This window comes from Dreissena polymorpha, chromosome 4 (assembly GCF_020536995.1).
Source record: "Dreissena polymorpha isolate Duluth1 chromosome 4, UMN_Dpol_1.0, whole genome shotgun sequence".
NCBI lineage: Eukaryota > Metazoa > Mollusca > Bivalvia > Myida > Dreissenidae > Dreissena > Dreissena polymorpha.
The window spans coordinates 59859943-59885654 of NC_068358.1; the positions used below are offsets into that span (position 1 = coordinate 59859943).

Here is a 25712-nt window from a genome sequence, read left to right on the forward strand (position 1 = left end):
AAAGTGTGACCTTGAACTTGGAGTTATCGACGTAATTCTTTCGCGCGACACACCGTCCAATGATGGTGAACAAATGTGCCAAATGATTTTAAAATCTCACAATGAATGACATAGTTATTGCCCAGACAAGCTCATTTATGGCCATTTTTAACCTTTGAACTCAAAGTGTGACCTTGACCTTCGAGACATTGAAGTAATTCTTTCGCGCGACACACCGTCACATGATGGTGAACAAATTTGCCAAATGATTTTAAAATCTCACAATAAATGATAAAGTTATGGCCCGGACAAGCATTTGACCCTTGAACTCCAAGTGTGACCTTGATCTTGGAGATCTCGACGTACTTTTTTCACGCAAAACACCGTTCCATGATGGTGAACAAATGTACCAAGTTATTTTAAAATCTAACGATTAATGACATAGTTATGGTCCGGACAAACTTTCGGTTTAAAACACACTAAGTGACCCCGTGACCTAGTTTTTGACCCAGCATGACCCATATTCAAACTTGGCCTAAACATCATCAAGATACAACTTGTGACCAAGTTTGGTGAAGATCGGATGAAATTTCGGGACAGACCGACCGACAGTACGACAAAGTGACTCCTATATAGAAATATAAAGCTAATTTATTACCATCAATGCAAACACTCCACAGCTGTTTCCATGGCGCTGTTTGTTGCAAGGTGGCGCTTTGAACTCTGAACTGAATTTTTTCCAAGCCATCTTTCACAATTTGCGCTCGTTGACACATGAACTGGCTGCAACAAATATTTTGTTGGTAAAAATCAACAAAAATCATGTGCCTATATACTTAAGCGGTACTTTATCTATACCAAATTGTTTTGGTAATCAGTTTTCAAACATATATATATATATGTGAATCTATTAACACATTATTTGAAACACATAAGTGTGAGAGATAGGACACAATAATAAATAAGAATGAACTAAGAAAGCAAGCTTAAATTTATATATATATATCATTTGTAAAGTGTTGGTGGTCATTACAAGTTAATATTTAAGATAAAGATCCAAATATAGAAAACAAACAAGATTTACAAAGTTTTTTGAATATCTTGTTTGGTATATTGCCTGATGAATGATAACTGGAACTGGCCAAAAAAGCTCCCTAAATGTGACCTTCGATCTCTTGTTAACGCATGTGCGTAGCTTCTCTACATATGTGATAAGCTATATTAACAAGGGCTGTTTGTAAAACATGCATGCCCCCCATATGGGCTGTCCGTTGTAGTGGCAGCCATTGTGTGAATACGTTTTTATCACTGTGACCTTGACCTTTGACCTGGTGACCTGAAAATCAATAGGGGTCATCTGTGAGTCACGATCAATGAACCTATGAAGTGTCATGATCCTAGGCAAAAGCGTTCTTGAGTTATCATCCGAAAATCATTTTACTATTTCGGGTCACCGTGACCTTGACCTTGTGACCTCAAAATCAATAGGGGTCATCTGCGAGTCATGATCAATCTACCTGTGAAGTTTCATGATCCTAGGCATATGCGTTCTTGAGTTATCATCCAAAAACCATTTTACTATTTCAGGTCACCGTGACCTTGACCTTTGACCTAGTGACCTCAAAATCAATAGGGGACATCTGAGAGTCATGATCAATCTACCCATGAAGTTTCATGATCCTAGGCGTATGCATTCTTAAGTTATCAACCGGAAACCATTTTACTATTTTCGGGTCACCGTGACCTTGACCTTTGACCTAGTGACCTCAAAATCAATAGGGGTCATCTGCGAGTCATGATCAATCTACACATGAAGTTTCATGATCCTAGGCGTATGCGTTCTTGAGTTATCATTCAAAAACCATTTTACTATTTCGGGTCACCGTGACTTTGACCTTTGACCAAGTGACCTCAAAATCAATAGGGGTCATCTGGAAGTCATGATCAAAGTACCTATGAAGTTTCATGATCCTAGGCCCAAGCGTTCTTGAGTTATTGTCTGACAACCACCTGGTGGACGGACCGACCGACAGACCGACATACCGACAGACCGACATGAGCAAAGCAATATACCCCCTCTTCTTCGAAGGGGGGCATAAAAATGGCATATTCAATTATCGAATCACAGTTTGGATAAGCTCAGAGACACACATAAAATACACATACACCAACTGCTACTGTGACTGCTATATCAAGCAGGTAAGACAAACATTAGATGCGTTTGTGAAACACAATGTCCCCCTATATGACGTTTGACCTTGAAGGATGACCTTGACCTTAACCCTTCACCACTCAAAATGTGCAGCTCCATGAGATACACATGCATTTCAAATATAAAATTGCTAGCTTTAATATTGCAGAAGTGACATTACATGAGCAATTTTGACCATATATTTGACCTTGAAGGATGACCTTGACCTTGACCTTTCACCACTCAAAATGTGCAGCTCCATGAGATACACATGCATGCCAAATATCAAGTTGCTATCTTCAATATTGCATAAGTATTCATAAAATAAGCGATTTGGGCCACATATATTTGACCTCTGACCTTGAAGAATGACCTTGACCTTTCACCACTCAAAATGTGCAGCTCCATGAGATACACATGCATGCCAAATATCAAGTTGCTATCTTCAATATTGCAAAAGTACTCATTAAATGAGCGATTTTGGCCACATATATTTGACCTCTGACCTTGAAGGATGACCTTAACCTTGACCTTTCACCACTAAAAATGTGCAGCTCCATGAGATACAAATATCAAGTTGCTATCTTGAATATTGAAATACTGCAAAAGTGTACATTAAATTAGCGATTTTGACCCATATATTTGACCTTTGACCTTGAGGGATGACCTTGACCTTGAGCTTTCACCACTCAAAATGTGCAGCTCCATGAGATACATATGCATGCCAAATATCAAGTTGCTATCTTCAATATTGCAAAAGTTATTGCAAATGTTAAAGTTGGCGCAAACAGACCAACGGACCAACCAACCAACCAACCAACCAACAGACAGGGCAAAAACAATATGTCCCCCACTACTATAGTGGGGGACATAAAAATGACGTACAGCTTTGAACCTTACCAGAACAAATCGAACAATGCCTTGTTGTTACCACCCAACGAGTCGTAAATGGTTACAGTCCTGGACATAACACTTGCAACCAGCAAAACCCAGTGATTGTTGCCTTTACATTGTGGCAGCATAAGAAGTTCGTACATATTGAAGTCCACCTACAAAATGTGAAATTATAATGTACCTTAAACAATGTATACATTACTAAACAGTGAGAAATTTGCTCAAATTACTTCAAAGAAGTATAGTGGCATGCTAGAATCAAGTACAGTTTAAGTTAACAATAAAACAAGATACAAAGAGCCATAACTCTGTTATTAACAGATGGTGTACAATGCCATTTGGCGTGCATTATCCTCTTATCCATATATAAACTCATACCAAGTTTCAATGAAATACGCCAAAGCACTTCCAAGATATAGCTCCGGACACAAAAGTGACAGACGGAAGGACGAACAGCCGGACAACGCCAAAACAATATCCCTTCGCCTCTGGCGCGGGATATATACTCATACCAAGTTTCAATCAAATCCGCCAATGCACTTCCAAGATATGCCTATAGTAAAAAGCATTTTTTCAAGATACAAAGGGCCATAACTCTGTTTTTAACAGATTGTATACAATGCCATTTGGCGTGCATCATCCTCTTATGCATATATATACTCATACCAAGTTTCAATGAAATCCGCCAAAGCACTTCCAAGATATGGCTCTGGCCACAAAAGTGCCTATAGTAAAAAGCATTTTTTCAAGATACAAAGGGCCATAATTCTGTTTTTAACAGATGGTGTACAATGCCATTTGGCGTGCATCATCCTCTTATGCATATATATACTCATACCAAGTTTCAATGAAATCCGCCAAAGCACTTCCAAGATATGGCTCCGGACACAAAAGTGCCTATAGTAAAAAGCATTTTTTCAAGATACAAAGGGCCATAACTCTGTTTTTAACAGATGGTGTACAATGCCATTTGGCGTGCATCATCCTCTTATGCATATATATACTCATACGAAGTTTCAATGAAATCCGCCAAAGCACTTCCAAGATATGGCTCCGGACACAAAAGTGCCGGACGGACAGCCGGACGGACGGACAACGCCAAAACAATATCCCTCCGCCAGACTGGCGGGGGATAATTCCGTCCGTCCGTCCGGACGGACAACGCCAAAACAATATCCCTCCGCCAGACTTGTGGGGGATAACAAAAGATTTTCAGGCAATATGGTACTCCTGGAACAACTTTGTAGAGGTCATCATTTGCAAAGAACATGTAGAATTTATAAAAAACCACCACTTTTACATAAAAATTCATGTCATGTAAAACGAAGACTTTGGCATTCATATCTCACAGACACATCAAGTCATTACCACTGCCACCTTCATCAACATAATTATTGGACACATAGAGAACTACTACATACAAAATGTGGTAGCCCTAGATCCTAGAGTTAAGGACAAGGACGCATGCAGGCACGGACGGACGCACGCATGACGGACACAGGACCATGACATAAGCCCCGCTGGCCTTTGGCCAGTGGAGCTAAAAATCAATTAAGGAAGGGAGGGAGCACCCCTCACTAACCCAACCATAAAGGCCCCTGGGCATCTGAAATATGATCACAAGCACTAATAATTCATATAATAATGATAAAACCCGGTCACCACTGTCGATAAATTGAAAATTGTTATGATTGTGAGATATAATGTAAACATTTGCATTACAGATCAATCTTTTTTCTTCAAGCCCAACACAAAATAACAATGCAAAATTAAAGTTTTAAAGGTTTTCAATGGGTACAAATAGGGTATTTATCTGGACATTGGAAACGTTGAAATACATGAAAATATCATCAAACAACTTAAATGTATTTCATTGTTAAAATATGTTTTTTTTTATTTTTCTCCAAACTTTACACAAATATGGGTGATTTCAAAAATATAAACTAGAAATGGCGCGGCAGAGGCCGACGTGTATACCCACGCCGCATGTTTGACCCAGGGGTGCCCCAGGGTTGGTAATGGGGCTATGCATAGTTGAGATTGAACGTATTGTCATAAGAGAAGTTCTGTATCAATTAGATGTGAATCGGTGTAGAAATGAAGATATTATAGTAAAAGGCAATTTTGGGTGGGTGTGGCCTATGTGGGCGGGTGCCCCAGGGTTGGTAATGGGGCCATGCATAGTGGAGATTAACCATAATGTCATAAGAAAGGTTCAGTATCAATTTGAAGTAAATCGGTGTAGAAATGAAGAAATTATAGTAAAAGGCAATTTTGGGTGGGCGTGGTCTATGTGGGCGTGGCCAATGTGGGCGCAGGGCTCGACATTAAAGGTAGTCCGACTGTCCGGGACAACCAAATTGTTAGTCCGGACAAGTAAATAAAGAATTTGCTAGTCCGACGGGACAAGTGGTCATTATAATTGTATAACTTAGAAAAAATGCCTTTAAAGCCATTATTTCTGTGGAGATATCACTCAACTTTTCCGAGTATATTTTGTATACGTTAATCGTCGAAGCCCGAGATATTCCGATAGTTCCCATCGTCGGACACCCCCAGTCTATTCATTACGTTACTCTCCATTCCTAAGTGAGTGATACATGTACTACACTGTACTGTTTACAAGGGAATCAACCCTTAACATTTTTTTCTTTGCCAAGATAACAAGAATATTTTCCCTTGTAAAGAATATGCATTTTACGACACCGGTACACACCGATCTTACAGACAATTAAAGTAGTGACATCCTCTCTATGTATAGAATGATTTTTTTTTAAATATCAGTTAAGTACTGTACATATACATCACTTTTAACATTTTCTGTTTGATGTTGGCAACACGCAAGTTTTGTCAGGTATTATGGCTTTGTATAATGTTTAAAAATCAATAATCTTGAGTTTTCCTGTTATTCTAGTCAGTTCTTTTTGTATTTAAATTGCCTACAATTATGTTTACATGTATTTTGAACGATTCGAGTCTTTATGATTTGAGCATTTTGTATTATTTCATTATTTTTGCAAAGTACTGAGCAGAATAAGATACAACGGTCAGGACAAGTTGCTTTTTGGTCAGGACAAGAGAAATTATGGTCTACTTGTCCAACTGGACAAGTGGCTTCAAAAGTAAATGTCGAGCCCTGGGGCGGGGCACCCCAGGGTTGGTAATGGGGCCATGCATAGTTGAGATTATCCGTATTGCCATAAGAGAGGTTCAGTATCAATTTGAAGACATTCGGTGTAGTCTCCGGTGCACTCAAAATGTGCAGCTCCATGAGATACACATGCATGCCAAATATCAAGTTGCTATCTTGAATATTGCAAAAGTTATGACCAAGGTTAAAGTTTTGGGACACACACACACACACACACACACATACAATGACAGACAGGCCAAAAACAATATACCCCCGATCTTTCGATCCGGGGGCATAAAAATGAGTAAAAATCTCTGACCCGGCCCCACCTTAACCCACATAACTTTTGACCCAGGGGTCAGATCAAAATTCCATATAGTGCAGGGTCGCACATATGCTCATAGCTACCATATGTGTAAGTTTCAAGGTTCTAGTGCTTATAGTGTAGGAGAAAGTGGCCAGGATGGACAGACGGACGGAAGACGAAGATAACCACAATATCCCCACTTTTTCTCCAAAAAGCGTGGGGATAATGAAGCCTAAATGAAAATTTTTCTCAAATTTTAGATGTTAAGTTATGGCAACAGTTTTGTTTGTATTTCATAGGGAAAGGGTTCAAGTTTTATAAATGAGTAGGGCCGTTCTGTCAGATGTAATCACTTTTTCACAACAAAAGATGTCTACCAAATGTTTTGATTTTTTTTATATAAATGTACATGTCTTTTGCACTTAATAAAATCCCATTAAAACATGTTATCAATATTTTGTGTGTTTTGTCAACATGCAGTATGTTCTTAAGCAAAATTAAAATACAAAATCAGAAGTGTTCTAAAAAAAATATGGAAAAAATTGAAATTTTTATGTTTTTTAACACATATTTTTCAAAACTATACTCCTAAAAGTTTTTTTTCCTGGCCTCAAAGCAGTGTATTTTAAAGTAAAAACTCAGATTTATCAAAATATAGGATGGTCTTCAAATATATGTTAAGTTTTTTTTTTATTATATAAGAAAATCTTCAAAAACTAGCTTTTGCCAAAACTGTATACAATTTTCAAACATTTGTACACTTGAGACACTTACATGACTTTTGTATACAAGTTAAATAAGCAAACCATTCAACATATATAAATACTTTTTTAATTTTTATTACATTTGACTATACAAATTAATGTTTCCCCAAATAATGTTCTGTGTCCGTTTGATGATTTAAGGTTGATGTTTAGAGATTTAAGGTTATTTGTACTTGACAACTTTAGTTATCATTTATTCTAAGAAATACCCAAACAGTCAGTAATATAGAATACAAATTAAATTGGCATAAAATATTCTTATAAAATTATAAGATAAGTTACAGGGAACTTGAATTGTTTGCTGAAATGATCTAGCATGATTTTAGGCCATATCTGTACACTTGGGACATTTTCAAAATGGATGAAAATCTGAAGAAAAATAGCATAACTTTTATATGTATTTCATTTGAGGTATTTTTGTGGCGCTAAATATGTTAATAAACGATGGGATATCAGAGGCATAAGGAATCTCCATAATTATGCAGTGTGTCATAGATCTGTATTTTCCATAAAAAACACATATATTTCACAAATTGTAGATACATTTGACCTGGTTTTCAATATTTTTCACATAGTTGTATATATTTGACTTTGGTTTCATAATTTATCTTGTTCTATATAATAAAGATCTATTATACATTGCTCTCTATATGCTGGAGATCTATATGCTGGGCATTGTTCTCTATACAAATGGATAGCATACCTTGTTCTCTAAATATCAAATGATGTTCTCTACATATTAAACATTGTTCTCTACAGGGCTCGAATTTAACTTTTTTCCAACTTGCAAAACATTGCAAGCAGCTTTAATACCAACTCGTAAAATCAAAAACATTCTCGCAAATTTGGCTGGAAACATAAAAAGCACGTTTGGACATTAGTTTAGTACTATTAAAGCAAAATAAAAAGCACTAAACATACGCATTTTATTTCTGCAATCATACGAAGATATCAGTTCCTTGGACCATACGGGTATTGTTTTCAAATATAAGTGTGTCGTGTTCACTCAGAAAACAAAGTTAAAGTGTCAGTTTGGGATATTTTGTAATGGGTTTTCAATTAGTGAAAAAATCAGCTATGATATCGTGTGTTGAGTGCGACGTTACCAAAATACATCTCAACAGTTTACTCTGCTTAATCTTTCGTATTGTTATTTTTGTCTTTAGGTAAAAAGAAACTAGTTATTTTTCGCTTCGACGCCATGTCTGATCAAGTTCAATGAACACGTGAAAAGTCGATTGTTTCACGTTCTGAACTACAACTATACCTATACCTAGTCTACATACAAGATGCGCCCTTCCACATACAAGTATTCGGACGTTCTATAAATTGACCTACAGTTTAGCCTTCACAACGTCGAGCGCATTTAGCATTATTACTCTTTTTTTCTCCACTATTTCTTTACTCGCAAAAAAATACTTGTGGCTTAAAACTTAACTCGCAATCGGTATTTTTCACTCGCATTTTGCGAGTGTGCGAGTGTTAATTTCGAGCCCTGCTCTATGGCATTGACCTTGATCTTTAAATATAAGACATTATGCCTCTTCTATATGTTGGAATTTGATATCTATATATAAGGCATTGCTCTCTATACTTGAAGTTGATCTAATATTGTGTTCTCTATATAATGGACGCTTTTCTATAAATATTGAACATGGTTCTGTATACAAATACATGTTTATATTTTTTTATAATATTTGACCTCGTTTTCTATAATATGTGTCTTGTTCTGATAAAACTGGGCTAAATTCATGTGCGTAAAGTGTCGTCCCAGATTAGCCTGTGCAGTCCGCACCGGCTTATCAGGGACGACACTTTCCGCTTTAACTTGATTTTCGTTAAGAAGGGACTTCCTTCAAACTAAAAATACCATAAAAGCGGAAAGTCTCGGCTCTGATTAGCCTGTGCAGTCTGCACAGGCTAATCAGGGACGAGACTTTCCGCACATGAATTAAGCCCAGTTTTCTCAGAACAAGACACATATAATTCACTGTTCTTTATTTAGACCTTGCTCTCTATATATTAAACATTATATTCTCTATATATTGGACCTTGTTCTTTATAAATTAGACCTTGTTCTTTTTATACTTTATACATTAAACACAATGTCCTCTTACTTGACCTTCCTCTGTAATACAAAATATCCTCTATATATTTTGGTAATGTGTCATTAAAAATGAATGAAATAATAATAAGTGCTGTACCGTTGTTTATCGAAGGTTTTAACATGGTTTTTAGTTTAGATGCAGCGATTTTCCTCCTTCTTTATAAAGTACCGGTAAACGACACTTTCCCAATTACGAAAAAAATACAAATTTCCCAATTGCTGTCCTTAAATTCCCAATAAAAGGTAAAAAAAAAAAAAAAAAAAAAAAAATTTTATTTTTTTATTTTTTTTAAGCAACATTTTGTTAGTTTCCCTTTGCAGCTCTATAGCTTGAACCTAGGTTTATATAATATTGACAGCTTGAAAACACTTGGTTATCAATTTTAAAGTATTTGGGAGCAAAAAATCAAATACACCAATTTCCCAATTTGAGGTTTTCACGACTCGATTTTTCCCAATTTTGAGGTTTTCACGACTCGATTTTCCCCAATTGGACAGGTACGGGTACTTTTCCCAATTGGACAAGGAAAATCGCTGCAGATGTGTAGGAATTGTACCACAAGGGTGACAGTCTGCGTGGTTTAATTATAAGTGTCTGAAAGACTTTTTCATCCATCATATTTGACATTTGACCATGTTCAACTTTTAGTTTGGCTTTTTTTCCAGTTACTTTTGAATGCTTTATTTAATCGAAATTTAATCATTAATTCTGCTATAATGTAAGTTTGTTTTCACTTTCTGGAGGTTTATAAGAAAAACATTCATTTTGTGTCCCAAGTGTACATGTACAACATTTAATAACCAACTTCACGCTAACATTGAAGATAATTGGAGAAACATTTTGATTAAAATTGACATTAATTTGAGAAGAGGAAATGTGTTTTTATAATAATGTTATGGTAAAGTCAAATATACTTCCCACACATTATCATTTATATGCTTATATTTTTCTTCTGAAGACAAAATATGGAGACATACCCATATAATAAGAGTAGTTAACCCCCAGAGTGAAGACACCACCTTTTTCTCTTGGAGATTACACCCTTCTGTGTACTTCTTTCCAGAAAATTAGTTCCTTTGTTTATTTTTTTAAAGCTATCACCTGTCCATCAAACATGATAAAAAATTCGTACACTTGGGACAATGCGATATTTGTCTTGCAAAAAAAGTTCACAAGGTTTTGGCATCAAATTTTCAGTACATCTAGTGATAAGCATTAATGGTTTGAAGAAAATTATGTAAAACCTTGAAAATTCTATCTTATGAAAAATTTAAAATAACTTTCTTGCAAAATGTACACTTGTGACTGGGGACAAATTCTGACCACATTTAGTATTCAGCTGTTCAAAATACATGAACAAATAATTGTATAAATACCTGTACAAATGTGTAGAAAAAACATGTGACAGGTTAAAAGGACACTTTTTGCCTATAAATATTGAAGCACTTTATGATCCCACCTCTTAATATACGTGAAGAGAGTTGAAAATTGTGGTACAAAATTGACAAGAACATCATTGCTTTGCTACAAAAGATATCAACCTAAGTAAGAAGCATTGTTTTATTTTTCTTAAAGCATATGCATTTTTATATTCATTAAATGATGGCAATACCTAATATTTCTGAAAGTTTGATTGAAGTATAGAATTGAAAATTGCCTTTTACATAAAATGTCACGCAAAACCAGTACACTTGGGACAATTTTAAGGATATTTTTCAATATATTTTGTTAATGAAGAAAGTTATTGAGAAGAATTTTCACATTTAAGTTAATCACATGGAAACACTTCTGTAAGATAGAAAAAGAACTCAAACAAGCTTAATGGTAAGAAAATAAATGCATGTTTTATTTAGGCTTCATTATTTTTTAAATCACCCATAGGTTATGATGCGGCATTTGTCTTTACGGAATATAAAAAAAAATCAATCATTTTTACCCGGAAGTTGGCGCTGTAATAAATTTGCTATTCTGTGTGCTCTTTTACCAAGCTTGATTAGGAATTTTTGAAAACGCACCTTGGAGATTTTCTTTCACCATTAAAAATAATAGTTCACGGATTCAAACCATAATTCCTGATTAATATGTTGCTACAGTGGATTCCTGTTCTTAGCATACCATGTCAGCAAAAAATATGCTTATAACAGGAATATGCTATTAACAGGAACACACATTTTAGCATAAATAAAGCAACTGGGGGAATACAATAAGTCAAATCTGTTAATAATTGATCGTCAAAGTGAAATTTAAATTCAACATTGTATATGATTGATGTTTAAGATAACTATTTATCAAATGGAATTGTATTCTAAGGTATTTGCATTTGAGCATATTTTTGCAAATTTAAAGCATATTTTCTTGGCATTCTGAGAATGTTCTATGCTATAAAGACTTTAAGTGAATTCTGAATATTGGGGTTAAAAATTATGCTATTAATAGAAGAAAAATACATTAAAATTTAAGAATTAATCTGTGCTTTGACATTCTTTATGCTAATAACAGAAATATGCTATTATCAGGTATGCTTATAAGTGGAATCCAGAAATTATCCTTCAGTCTGACAGAATTTCGTAGCCTGTCAGACCAAACATCTGACAGATTATTTTACATTTTGCGGTGTCTGACTTGGCTTCTCACTTTTGAGTCCATGATGCTAAATGTTTTAGATTCAACACTAGTTTCCTCAACCTCACGACACCAGAGCTCCTGTGATGCAAATATACTTAAGTGGTATAAAGAGATATTTTTTTCCCCTGCAAATTGTGTTTAGTTCCTCACTTCTGGTTAAAAACAAACCTGTTACCCTCCGATTGACTGTCAATTTAAACAGCAAACTTCAATACATATTCCTGTTTGTATTCTTGTATGAAAATGTCCACAACATATGGGCGTAGTTATATGGGGACTGAATATTCAAATACTGGTTCTAGGCCCAGGAAATGGACTCGAGAGCATTTCAAATAAGTAGGAATTACTTTCTATGCAATTGAGCTAAAATAAAGAGGTTTAAACTAATATTCAAATACATGTAGGTTAAGAAGTACAGTAAATGACATGACAAAATGCTGTTAGGACATATCATCATCCTTAATTCTAAACCAGCTATACATGACATTATTCTTAAGAGGGGCATTGCAGAATAAAGATAAAAAGATACAAACAATTCGCAATGGAAAAATTATTTCCTGCAAATATTTTTTATCGAAATTATTTCCGTCAAGACGTGTTGTACAATAGCATGCCATGGTTAAAATGAGTGTGTAATACAATGCCTAAACTCTTTCTGCAAAGATTGGGAAGTCTGCTTTAGGGACATTTAAATGGAAGGACAGATGAAAGGTAACTCATTATAGTGCCACCAATGTAATTATTATGCAATTTTTTCGCAGTTCAGAGCTGAAAATAACATCCCAGAACTTAATTATGCACTGCCAAGTTATTCAATAAATAGTAAATTGTAAACATTTCAATTATGAAAAATTAAACAACTTGTAATTCAGACACAACTCACATTTTACCTGTTGTTAGCTTTGAACAAGCTTATTGGCCTCTGTGAAAAATAATTTACATTAAAATTGAGAAAAGTCCTCGAGAACTCAGTGCCCCAGATAATTATTTGGGAAATAGGGATTTCAACCATTGATTTTGAAAAATAGGGTGATTCCATTCTTCATATAGAGTGAAATGAGTAATAACAATGCATACCTTAAAATAATTGCTGATTTACTTCCGTTGACGCTGCACACTTGTATTGATTCAATAGAACTGTAAACTATCATCATAAATTTTAATAAACTGATGTTTCGTAATATCTTTAATCCTTGAAACTGCCCATGATATAAACTTTAAAAAATGTCGACAATTTCTAACTAATGACATGCCTTTTTATACTTTTTACAGGTTTGTTAAGTCACAGACTTTCCATCATGTTTTTTGGATGTCAACTCAACTGCTGTATACACAGTTTCTAACAAAATCGATAACACGAATGATTCGGCACTTATTGGCTCTTGCTTTCTTGATTCGAAAAAATTTGAGATCGGCTGATATTTTGTTTGGCGCAACAATCTCGGACGTCTTTCGACCTCTCTTAGCTATTTTTATTTCGCATCGTAATAGAAACTGAAAGTACAGACGCTTTACAAATACATGCACAATGAGCGACGAATTAGGTCAGATTGAAAACGCATATAGCGTTTGAATAACTATGACCGTTTGCTGAGCTTGCTGAATGTAAGCGTCACCGCGTTACGATAATAATTCCAAAGAGAAAATACCTAAAATAAGCAAAGCATTTTTAATCAAAGTTTTGTATCGTTAATTTGACGAATTTGCGTAAAAGTCAAATTGGTTGCGTTTTCAATACTCATGATATTGTATTTCTTTGCATTTTTAAACATTTTCATAGGGTGAAAGACGCAGATACGCAGCTTATCTGGGGCACTGAGAACTAGTTAACAGACATAATATTTTGGATAATTGTTAGTTAGGACAGCAGATATACATGTATGGGGAGAACGAGAAACGTAAACAATGTTAACCAGAAAGGCACAATCACAGGCAATCGGCACCTGTGTCGGAAGCAATTATTAAGAATCATTAAGAAAGTAAATCGATAGAAACAGAGAACCTACACTTGCGCACCCATTGGGCAATTCTTATCTGTCATCGTCGTGATTTTCGCAAAAGTTTTAACAGCCGTTAGACATTTATGGTCGATTTTCTTATTAAGCGAATGACAACAATTTTTTGATCGACTAGTTTGCAGACAAAATATAAAGCACTTACCGCGTGTCACTGTTAAACTTTTAACAGGTCATCACATAAACTTGCAGAAGATGTGAAAAAGGCACCATCATGGCGGCAGCCATTTTTTCCAAACAAACCAGTTTAGCACCATGTGGCAAATATAACAAGAGTTCTGATTGGCTAATGCCATAATCTAAAAATAAATGCTGGTCGAGCAGGATTTTTCTGCTGGAGCAGAAAAAATGCTGGTCGAGCAGTAAATTTGCTGCTCGAGCAGCATTTTGCTGGTCGAGCAGCATTTAAATGCTGCTCGAGCAGCATTTTTTTCTGCTCGAGCAGAAGTTAAAGTTTCGACCCTTTTGGTATCCCATAGTATATGGCGTCCTCACTGCGACCTGGGTCGCCGTAAGGACGCAGTAAGGACGCCAGTCCGGTGTGACGGGGGTATTATGTACTGGAAACGTATTTAAAACTATTTCGCATGCATATTACAGATGTTTCCATGGCATGATGTCTCAACGCAGACTTAAACCTTGAGTATTCATAAGTCGGTCGAATACTTATAATATGTTTTGTCGGACTATCGGTCTTAAAAGCAGTCAACTGGAAAATGCTTACAATGCACAATATTTTCGCAAGTGAAATAAGCCGTAATCTTTAAGTCACTCAAATACTGTATTAATCTTGACACAGAAAAAAAACGTTGTACCTAAGGGTATGTGTATTATGCTAGTTTTCATAACGTTCGACTGAAACAGCTTAATGCGTCTCTTGAAACAAAGAATAAATGAGCCTGATATCAGCATGGAAAAATTATTGGTCGTGAAAATTTTACATTTAAGTGACCTTAATTTGGTAAATGGAGGTTTAAATAACGACCACACAAGCATGTGCATGGTTGTTGTTTGACGACATCGCGTGGTCTGGTACTCGGCGCGGATGTTTTTTTTTTGTTCGAAATCATTTGGGACGTGCTATGTGAAAAAAAGGGGGATTTAATGCATATGCGTAATATGTCGTCCCAGAAAAGCCCTGTGCAGTGATTTCAATGAACTCGGTCTTATTAAACGCTAGAATTAATTTTCATTCTGGAAATGTACATATCTTGCAATATTTTTACAAATGCTGGGTCAAATCTTAAGAAATAACACGGTACACAACTCGTGTGACCTACTCGTCGTCTATCTGACCCGATCAAAGACTGAAATCTTCGCATTAGTCGTTACATGTTATTTAAAAAATGTCAGTAGGCTGACCACCGCGATGTGAGCAAAATACTTTTGAAAACGCAAGAAAAAGCATGAAATAACCCCTACCTCCTCTACTCCCTCATCACCAAAATACCACTTTGGTAGAAGGCCGTTGCTAGTTATGACTAATTAAGATTAAGATTATTAGGTTTAGGTTTATTCGATATTTACAATAGACATACCGTCAATGAGTATACATGTTCAAAACATAGTAACATATTTAAAGACATGAAATATGATCAGTATCGAAATTCATAAGTTGTTAAGTAAAGTATCAATACATGAAAAGATCGAGGACATCATTATTTTGGATTACCATATTTAGAATATATTTCACAAATATTAGTTAATACAAATAACTCACCATGCATTTATTTTCGAAAAGACCGAACGTTACAAAGCACTTGTCGATTTCACTTTGGTGACAACTTCTTAACGATAGTGCCCGATTGCAGTTATCGCGTCGCGTACTTATGAGATAAAGGCTGCTTTCTTACACACTAAGACTATTAGCCGTGATTAGCTGCAGTGGTGCGGAGAGAGCCCTTGTTACACTTGGTAATAAAATACACGGTTTAAAAAGACTGTTAAGCTAGTGTAAGACAACATTATTTCCATAGGACTGTTCTTTGGGGGATTTTAACACTAAAAACGGATGCGGTATACAGTTACTTCGTCGGAGTAAGCCGATACGAACCGACTGCAGCTACTTTGGCGTGCTAGCGTGAAAGCTGAGATAGCTGTGATGTTAAAATGGTCACATCAATAGAGGATGAAAAGAACGCAAAACGAATATTTGATACCGAATAATTCGAGCATATATACATTATGTAGTGAGATTACATCCATCACGCATTCAGACCATATCGGTTGTTAAAAAGCACATTTGAAGCTAAAAATGATAAACGGTATAACTGTTGTTAAACTTGACAAATCTGGATAATCCGAGAATATATTGAAACATACCGCTAATAGCCCGCTATACACTACTAAATGAGCCACTTTCGGGATGCCTGCGCACCATGTGTAGTCGCTACTTAAAACCACAAGCCGAATACTTGTAAATTGCTGACATACAGAGTTGAAAACGGACCAAGTTAATTTAAAAACTAGAACTCTTATCATCTGTATGGGTGTTAGATATTTTTCCGCCGTATTACAATTATGTTATTTAAGTAATCTCTTATATCAACATTTTTAAACAATTAATTATACAGTAAAATTATAGTCATGTCGCGTTATGTTACTTGTATCTGATCATATTATGTATGTTAATTTTATGTAAGTACTAACAAGAAATATGGTTTAAAAGATATTCGGCGTATATCCTCCTTTTAAAATAAAGACAGACAAATAAAATTGGTAGATGATCAAATTTAAAAAAAAGGTTCAATTGCTGTTGTTGTTTTCACTTGTAAGTCGCATATCCGCCGCATGAAATGTTTGTTATGAAGTGAACGTTTCGTCAATGGTATTCGTAGATACAGGGTTTACTACGTGCGATCACATCACAAGTGTCCTCACATGGCTTATTATGAATGTATATTTTCGCCATCGAAATATAAATTAAATTTGAGTAAGACGCGGTTTTCTTTACTCATATCCAAGTCAAACTTTTAGCGCCGCGTCATGCGAAAATGTGTCTTTTGGCGAAGGCGGCAAGCGTAGCTCAAGCCCAGCCTGCGCAAATGACGAGCCTGAGCTAGTCTGGTCGCATATTGCATAAGGCCTATTTTCACAAGACGATGGTCTCTGAAAATCTCATTGTTTCTTTTAAATGGAACATCTAACCACGATACCTTTCGATATAAATTGAAGTCATACTGTGTTATTAATAGCACAATGGCAAATGCCGGGAGCGTATTCTGGCTGACCGTAACGATTTACAGACAAGCTGACAGAGCTCCATCGTCACACAACGATGAAAAAAACGATTTCCCTCGAATCATGACACAATTCTTTTTTCGGTACGTTTTTCTCAAAATGCATTTCCCCCAAAACTTTGCTTTACTTTATATCTTGATAGCAATACTGCGTTATCAACATAAGGAGTTTATCGATAGTCAATTCTGTCTAACCCTGACGATTTACTGACCGAACACTGATCCAGAAATTCTGCGAGATGGAATTATATACCTACCTGTGTAACAGGGTCAAAATGTGTGATGTATTGTATGAACATGCACATCCGGATTTCTGTAAACTTAACAGAGTAACATCGTATCCGCTCTACCAACACAGTAATAGGGCCAATGTTCTGGTGAATTTCTCTGAATCAGCCAATGACAAAGTCTGATGTATTCATTCGGGTCTAGTGACGAGAAATTCCCCTTGCATTATATAGGCTGTCGAGAAAGGTTATTTAAGGTTTAACGCTGGATGAAACAGCTATGCCGGAAAAAATGTTCGTCACACTCTTTGAGACATGTGGGTTTGAACGAATTACGTTTTTGCTCATGTTATTACCAATTTTACTATTTTCTTCGTGGCATGGAATAGTTTGTCGGTGGTTTTCCATGGTGCAAATATACGGCAATGACTTTATTCATTACGTAATATATGCACATACAATCACTTTACAAAAAAGTACATAAATATACATATGGAATAAATGAAAATGAAACTGAAAATGAAATTTAAACCTTAATAGTGAACTATTTTTTCCGATACATAAAGTACGACGCTACAAATACAATCTAAAACAATTATGCGACTTTTGTCGCTTATACTACAAAGGAGGATTAGTCTGCTAACGGGTTGTTGTTTTTCTCACCACTAAACAATAATGAATATAATCAATTATAGATTTTTCCGGCTACGGGTTTACAGCGAGAAATGGATATCTAGATGGCTTATAACACCTCGATGAAACATTGGACTGTCACCTAACTGGCAATACTGGTTAAACCGGATTTGTCAATATTTGTTTACAACACGTATTCTTTCATCCGCCTTCCGCACGCAATCCCAGTTTTACAAAGAACCATGCTTTATAAAGACCTTAATTATTGTATAGGATCTTCCGAATTTAGGATTTCTGGATTAAGCCTGAAATAAAAACACCTGTCCACAGCTTAACAGTTTGCAAGATTGTCAAAACGACGTATAGAGATAGTGATTTCAAAGAATTTTGTTAACTAACGTTATATTTATTAATACAAAATGAGTCAGTTAAGTCAATGATTTTATACGATACTAGGATATAGCGTGTGAAATTTTCCTCTGAACATTTGTGCGGGCCCTTTGTTTTGTTTTACAAGGTCTATTTTGCCGACCTCCCTGCTCTTACTGACAACACTGGCTTACGTTCAAAATAATCAAATTCTTAAATAGGTCACAAAACAATAATTCATCAAAATTACTCCATTTAAAACTCGGACTTTAGTCACTACGGCACTCGGTAGTTATTTTGGCACTTGATATTGGATATTTCGGCACTTTTTGTTAGACGTTTCGGCACGTATCTTGTTTTTAATTAAAAAAAATAATTAAATGCATGTATTGTTTATTTTTATATCTTTCAATATAGGTTGTATTGTCATCGGCACTTAGTGTCGATACTCATCGACACTAACTTCATTTTTACAAAATAACCTAGGTAATTCATATATATTATTATATATAACATTAATTAGGAACATTCAAATATAGCAAACACATCGAATTTTTACCAGTTTTATTGTCCGATTTTGAAAAAAAAAACCTGAGAAAACACGGTACTTACTTTTTAACATCGTTAAAACTGGACATGGCAAAAACAAACATGATCAGAAATTCATCAGAAATTCATCATTACTGCATTAAATCGTACTTTATTTGAAATAAATGGTTATAATTTGTTGTATTCGTAGATAAGCAAAATAGCAAATACAATTATTGTTTAATATCCATCACAGGCAGCCGGCCCGTACATTTGAGCACACTCTTTGAGAAGCCGTGAGGTGGAGAGCTCTCGACTCTCTCTAAATATAACTCTCCCACAAAGACAACAGCTTCCCGCTGGATGGAACGGGTGGTTTTCCGTTTATCTCGTTGCATTTCCCCTGCGGGCATCAGCTTGAGATGGAGAGATGCCTCCGTGTAGAGTTCGAGTACAAGTGGATAGAATTGCACCGGTCCTCGCGTTACAACCCTGGTGTTGAGACGGTTGTGTCATCCTTCACAATCATCGTTGTTTGTTCTAACACTTTTCCTGAAGAAGGGCCATCACTCAACTGGCAAAACGCTGCTTGTTACCCAGGTGTTACAGATATATACAACGCCAGCGTCCGTATGTCATTATTGGCCCGCTCCTCCAAGGCATCAAATATGGAGAGAAACGGCAAAGACATGACCCGGCGAAAGAAATGATAGACGCCACAATTCCGATTGGTTACCGTCTAATTAATATTTATACTATTATATTATATAAAAGAGATTACTAATCACATGATAGTCAAGATGGCGACGTCCACGCCAAGGCAAGCATTTTTCGCCGTTGTATTCCCTTCATGACTTGTATTGTTTTTTGTTAAATGCCGCTCACGTACTAGCCATATGAGTAAAATAAAATGTGAAAGGCGTTTATTTCGTTGGAAGTCGTCATCTTGACTATCGCATGATTAACCCCTTTGATATAATAATTAACATAAAAATATGAAGAAAACTGGGCTTAATGCATGTCCGCACAGGCTAATCAGGGACGACACTTGCCACCTTAACTGGATTTTCGTGTAGAAGAGACTTCCTTTAAACGAAAAATACCATACCAAGAGGAAAGTGTCGTCCCTGATTAGCCTGTGCGGACTGACAGGCTAATCTGGGATGACACTTTACACACATGCATTAAGCCCCGTTTTCTCAGAACGTGTCTCATTAAATGCATGAACGAAACACCTATTATTTGTTGTACCTAAAATATCATATTATGCAAACTTACATGTATTTTACTAAATCTTTGAAATAATTGGGCAATCGTTGCTTCGCATTATTTTAAAATATAGTGAAAATTTTCAATTATTTCCCTTATACTCAAAATGTATGTGTCAATATTTTGTTCGACTGATTGTTTAATAGATAACATTACCGCTTGACTGCTCATTGACGGCTCGGGTTCTACTTAAATATATCCGGATACGGAAAATATACTAACACGTTCCCGGCTAATTAAGACTAGACCAGAGTTGTATTATCGTCCCAAATTCGATGTGAAAAAAAAGCGCTACGGAATGCGAAAACAAGAGATGTGTTTGTCAGAAACACAATGCCCCCTACTGCGCCGCTTTGATACATGTTTTTGACCTTTGACCTTGAAGGATGACATTGACCTTGACCTTTCACCACTCAAAATGTGCAGCTCCATGAGATACATATGCATATCAAATATCAAGTTGCTATGTGAAGGCACATAGAAGTTATGAGCATTTTTCGAAACCTTAATGCGAAACCTAAATGCAAAGTTTGACGGAAAGACAGACAGACGGACGGACGGACGGACAGACGGACGGACGGTCCGATCACTATATTCCCTCCTTCGGGGGCATAAAAACATGAACAATACCATTCACAACAAGCTTTTTGAGGAGTTTCGATTACAGGCCATATTGCATACTATTGTAATAAATCTGAACATAATTAATTTGAAAGAATTAGCCGACAGCCAATTTAGCATAATAATTCATGGCACATGGTACATTTTATAATATTTAAGAGAACCCGGGGTACATGCGTTGCTTTTCGTTTTGATTGTTGTTTATATAAAGTTAATATCAATTAAATATTTAATGGTCGACAATAAATCAACTTACCAGTCTAGCAGGTTCAGGGTTGCCAACGTTAGCCCGAATCAAACTGCAGCTCTTTTTGTACATAAAGTCTTTTCCGTTTTCATACAGTATCATTTCGCATATAACAACTAACACAAGTATCATCTGACATCGTGACATGCTTTTTAAGCCTTATATACTATTTAATCGTCAATTTATTAAAGTGGTCATATCTTATTATACCAAAGTATGTTATGAATCAAATCACTAGCCTTTTAAAAATAAATTCCATGACATTTTGATCTGTACAACTGAGGAAAAGTACGGTTTGAAGCCTTTATTTTTCACACCTGTTTTATGATATACACCAGTAACGCAATGACAAACTATGACTGCCGAACTGGTAAAACCCGAGTGTTGAATATTTCAAAAAGATAATTTCTGTCAATACAACTGACACATAAGTACATTTTAAATACATTATATGTGGATGATTACGGTGTGATTGAAGAACCACCTTAGGGGAGGAAAATGACCCCCCCCCCCCCCTTACAGGGTTCAACTAAACTCTTAATTTGGATATACCGGTAGATCCTGCAAAGTTAAGAACTATTTATAATTAGTTTGACATCTAAAGGGAGGAAATCAGCTGAAAGGAGGACAAATCTTTCCCTTGATGATAAAACATTCAGTTTGAATAATTTGATAAAGGTCTATATAAATACATTAACTTACAATATAGTACATTAAATGTTTCCTATACTGTACCACAGTATAGGAAACATTTAATGCTTTACCGATAATTACATCGTTAACATAGGCAGATGCGCATTATTGTCATGTAGGTAATAATTGAAATAGTTTAAAAGAATACTAAAAGGTCAATATTTAAAACAAACTGTTGTCTACTTGTATGCTCGAAAATACGTGTGAACTGTGGTATGCATATTAAATAGTTATTGCATTCAATAAATACCTTTAGAAACCGAACACCGACATGTCGCGCACTTGAGTATCATACCTCTAAACAATTATATATACGTGCATGTAAGACATAAAAACCGGTACATAACAAATTCTCCGTACCTGTATTGAGCTAGTCCTACGATGAACACAACCGGTATAACGATACTGATGTGCGTGCGTGTATGTATGCGATTCACTTTATATTGCTTTAACGTGTCACGTGATTTCGATTTTTCATTGGGCAATTTTTTTATTGTCGTCTGCTTTTGTCTGGCACTCACATTAAACCAGCGACGTAAACAATAGGTCCGCGGATAAACTGCTGTGCTTTTTTTCTTCGATTTTTCATTGGACAAATTTTGTATTGTCGTCTGCTTTTGACTGGCACTCACAATAAACCAGCGACCTAAACAATAGGTTCGCGGATAAACTGCTGTGCTTTTTTCTTCAGATCTACGATTCAAACTGTATATTACGAAAAGAATCAGTGAGTTTGTGTATTTCAAAGTATATGATGTTTTTTTTTATTCGCGCATGAGCCTTTTTTTGTGCGGATCGGAAGTTTGTCCTAGCACTTCTATCTAATGAACTTACTGGAAGCACACAATTTGGGACACAAATTTTAATAAAAGACTCAATGTCCAGTGTGTTTTTTTCTGAAATAGTTCATTTGTGTTGTAGTCTGAATATTGCATTTGTGCTGTAGTCCGGTATGTTATCACCAACTAAGCTTAAATGCAAACCGGGTAACCCAGGTGGAAAGTGCATGTACCGTACCGACCACTGCGCTAACTTGAGATCTAAAAAAATGAAATTAAAGTAATTTGAAACTACCAAGTATATATGCGCGAGCGCAGAACAGCCCGAATGAATACAATAGCAATCAACTGGTCTACATAATCCGGATTTCCCGATTAATCCGGAATAATTAAACGCATCTAAACTGTAACAACCCTGTAAAAAAACGTGACTTTAATTTCCACTTCAAAGTATGGAAAGCCAAAGGGGACCCCCGCTAAAATACATATACTTATATAGTAAATATCGGGATTGTCATTTTTCGCGGAACTTTCACTTTCCGCGAAAAACCAATGCCAGCATGGCCATAAAACACTACATACAAATCGTATGGAAAGCCAAAGGTATGGAAAGCCAAAGGGGACCCCCGCTAAAAACATATACTAATATAGCAAATATCGGGATTGTCATTTTTCGCGGAACTTTCACTTTCCGCGAAAAACCAATGCCAGCATGGCCATAAAACACTACATACAAATCGAAATCGAAAAAGCGCGGAACTTTCATATATTTTCCGTCGGAGCAATTATTTTTCAACCCTGTAGAAAAAGCGGGCTCAATTAATCGCGCGGAACGTTATTTATCTACTCTGTACAAATAGTAGTGTTTAAAATCGCGCGGAGATTGTAGAATGCTATTTTAAGAAGTCTATTAAAGAGAGAAAATCCAGTAAATACCAGATCTAAAAAGCGCGGAACACAAATATCGTCCGCGAAAATTAAGCATTGAATTACTGTACAAATCTCGGGTTGTTAGGTGTTAGAATCCCTAGTTACCCGAAAAATTTGATTGGATCCGATACTTAGAAATAACCAATCAGATACTTTGTAACAAATGCAACACAATCAGTGCGTTCAGTAAGTATAACGTTTCAAGATGGCGGAGCGAATTGCATGGTTATTGTTTCTACTCGATGGATTCGCAGATAATTCGGAAATAGATCAGATTGGGATCAATAACTGTATTGCATACGATCATTTACATGTATTACCAGGTTTGTATTTGTACTTTTTTAATATTGTGTAAAACTATCCGATAATATGCATAATGTTGACAATTGTTAATTAAATGAGCCGCGTTCTGAGAAAACTGGGCTTAATGCATGTGCGTAAAGTGTCATCGCAGATTAGCCTGTGCAGTCCGCACATTCTAATCAGGGATTGCACTTTCCGCTTTTATGGTATTTTTAATTTCAAGGAAGTCCCTCCTTACCGAAAATGAAGTTTATGCGGAAAGTGTCGTCCCTGATTAGCCTGTGCGGACTGCACAGGCTTACGCTAATCTGGGATGACACTTTACGCACATGCACTTAGCCCAGTTTTCTCCGAATGCGACTGAAATAATAACTTATTGTAATGTAATGTACTTGTGTCTTGTATTCGTTCAGTTGAACGTCAATATATTAATACATTTATTTTTGTTTTCAACCTATTAATTAAAATAAGGTATTGTTTTTAATCCGTTTTTAGTTTCGTTATAGCTGACCTAGATTTAAACATTTCGTCATAAATTAATAAATAAAATTATTAATAAATTTATGTTTTAATATAATTTATATATAAATTTTGTAGGTGTGTGTTGCCAGTAATGGTTGAAGATATGCCAAACAAATTGTGCCTCTCTATACAGACAGATTTCAGGTCTCAATTTCAACTTCAAAGGTCAACATATCACTGATATCAGGTTTGTCAGCTATTGGTTTGTATTATTCTTATCCACATTGCAGCAAGAATAACTGGATAACTTAACTTTTCAATAGCTATTACATGTAGATCTAATTTAAATTAATCATGTTTCTAAATCATCCACTAAATGCGGCTAATTCTCCACTTGTTAGAAGTTTTTTGTGATAAAAACTTGGAGTAGATTTATTTTACTCCCAAACTTCCTTTAAGAAAGCCCAACAGCTGTAGAGTGATGGAAAATCTACTTCTTTAAAGTATTTATAAGTGAATAGACCCTTTTCACAATAAGCCAATATAGCAGGTAGTCAAATGATTGCAGAATTCCAGAATGAGGCTGAACGTGTAGAGATTTCTAATAGTGCATCGCAATATCGCTCTGCTTTTGATCTTTCAGCTAGATCTACTTAATGATATTGCCAACACAAGTTGACTTCGTCAGATATAGCCATTAATTACTTAATATATACTTTCCATTTTAAGTGCCAATATATGAAATACATTTTCTTGATTAAAGTACTTGTTTGTATTCTTGTTTGTATTCTTTTTTTTTGCACAAACTCTGACACTCCAAGTATGGCTTTCAATTCTTAGTGTGTGTAAATTGACAGTCTTAAACTTATTGGATTATCTGACACTCTTTGTTTTCGCATTATTTGGGCGATTAATCAATTATTTTATTTATTGATAGATCTTGCGTTTAAATTCCCCTGTATTCAGCACAAACCCATAACCTCTTTATGATCAGATACTGTGCAGACAAATACTAAATAACAACGTGATGTCATAAACCACATTTTGTAGATATCTGGTCATCTGGTCATTTAACACAATTAATGACACCTCCATGTGACCATGGCGTCTCATGGTTGTAGCATTGCGTAGCCGTTTCTTGGAATAATTTAACGCCAAATACTCAATTGTTGCTTTTACTGAACATAAAAGATATTGTCAACATTGAAAGTCATCTGTCCAAAAAGATTGTCAGAAACTAAATACTGTATACATATTAGCCAGTTTTATCATAATTATAAAGTGCTTTATACCTATATATTTTTAATATTTCAAAAATTTAATGCTAAACATTTGTGTCATTTTCTTCTATTTGATAGGACTTTGTCTGATGCTTGATTCAACTCTTACACGTTCT

At 35.6% G+C, this 25712-nt stretch overlaps 1 protein-coding gene across 5 annotated transcripts in view; it reads right to left on the minus strand.

Moving 5' to 3' along the window:
* Nucleotides 1-23580, minus strand: part of LOC127879991 (uncharacterized) — a 41744-nt gene extending 18164 nt beyond the window's left edge. The window contains exons 1-3 of one of the 5 annotated variants that reach the window (XM_052427162.1): nt 14162-14299; nt 3071-3219; nt 638-762 (exon numbers count right to left, since the gene is read on the minus strand). The gene's annotated coding sequence lies outside the window, so the exon portion shown is untranslated. Of the gene's footprint in view, nt 1-637; nt 763-3070; nt 3220-14161; nt 14300-15736; nt 15857-22092; nt 22158-22202; nt 23381-23557 lie in introns of those variants that run through there. The other 4 variants (XM_052427166.1, XM_052427163.1, XM_052427165.1 and 1 more) reach the window with 4 other exon arrangements.
* Between the last annotated feature and the right edge of the window lie 2132 nt (nt 23581-25712).